At 39.2% G+C, this 1,552-nt stretch overlaps 1 non-coding gene across 1 annotated transcript; it reads right to left on the bottom strand.

Annotated features, from left to right (window-relative positions):
- Positions 1-1,241: 1,241 nt before the first annotated feature.
- On the bottom strand, positions 1,242-1,313 carry trnat-cgu. Its single transcript has one exon. It is a non-coding gene; the product is annotated as a tRNA-Thr (tRNA).
- Between the last annotated feature and the right edge of the window lie 239 nt (positions 1,314-1,552).

The following is a 1,552-nucleotide window of genomic DNA, read 5'->3' as shown; positions in this document are numbered from 1 at the left end:
TGCATGTGCTACTGAAAGACTGGCAGGAAAGGCAGAAAGGGCTTGATCATTTAAACAGATAATGGTAGACACTTACTCTATTGCTATTTCTGGAATTTAAAAAGCAGGTGTGACCGTCAAAGACTATTTAGAACGTGGATGATAATTACTTTTCTAATCTTACTCAAGCAAATGTTATGCGACAGACACATTTCCATTAAAGTGAGATAGCATCATTATGCTTATATGTATAAAGCTTTATGCTATAAATACTTTTAGGATGACTTGTTTTTTAATATAAGCATTTTTCTCTGACCACACCATTCATCAGCTCATTCAACAACAAAACATGAATATAAACAACTGCACAAATAAAGTTCTTATGTTTGCAAGACATTACTTTCTAGGATGTTTCTGTATTATCGTTGAGAAAAAAAAAACCCATCGGTTGCCATGGAAACACAGTGCAGGCACAGACATATGACAGCTTACTGATGGATGACAATGGCCTTGTCTGATGCATAATATGAGTTGTTGAGTGTAAAAAAAAAAAATCTTTGCAGTGCAAAATATAACTTACCAAATGAAATTCTCATTTCAGATAGTTAGATAATTTAAATGCTGAAAGCTTCCTCTAGTGTCGTAATAAAAACGATCATTATCATATGGCTCTTATTTTCAGTGACCACAGTACAGCATCTCATCTCAGCGACTGTAGATAGAGGCTGAACTTTATCCACCAGAGATGTGCAATGGATGTTGCTGACTCGGGCTTTTTTTTTTTTTTTTTACAAACCACTGCAGCAGCTTCCAATTGTTAAGTCCCTATCATCACGTGTCAGTTTACAAAGGGTCACTTCAACATCGCACTGCAGCATGAACCAGATATGAATCACGGATGCTGCAACATGCATTCCCCAGGAAACTATACTTGTATGGTAGATCATTGGCAGCTGAGTATATGTATGATTATGATGAAATGTTAGGTTAAAAGAATCATAGGGTTGGGGGTTTTGAAAAAAAAAAGACAAAGAAAAACAACGTTGAAATCTGGTACACTTTCAGGAAAAGGCATGCAGGTGAGTTTACCTTCAGTCTGCTGTTCTCACTACAGTCTTTCAGCTGTAAATTAGAAAATCTTCATAGAGGTAATCTCTATTACGGTAAAACTAAATTATTTTAATCTTATTCCTATTGTACAATTTGCCTCCAGTCCTACACAGACATTAACTAGATCAAACAAGCTGAGGTCACGTTACAAAAGGCACGGACGGGGTTCGAACCCGCGATCTTCGGTTTACGAGACCGACGCCTTACCACTTGGCCACCGCGCCTGCGCTGAGCCGCTCGCTTCTATCACTTTTGTACATTTACATCACCATGAGTACACTCGTTTTACCTGTGATCTAGTCTGTTCTCTGCCCTTTAGATATCATCCATGATCGAGTCCTCCCTCTAAGATTCAGACGAACCACAGGAGCTGCTCGTACGCCGGGTTCACTGTCACATGTGTTGTTGTGATCCGGCCACACGGGGAGGCTGTTAACAACAATGAGGCTCTGCTGTGTTGCAT

This window comes from Anabas testudineus, chromosome 8 (assembly GCF_900324465.2).
Source record: "Anabas testudineus chromosome 8, fAnaTes1.2, whole genome shotgun sequence".
In the NCBI taxonomy this organism is placed as follows: Eukaryota; Metazoa; Chordata; class Actinopteri; order Anabantiformes; family Anabantidae; genus Anabas; species Anabas testudineus.
Note: the sequence above shows the minus strand (reverse complement) of the source record. Positions and strands in the feature narration are given on the sequence as shown.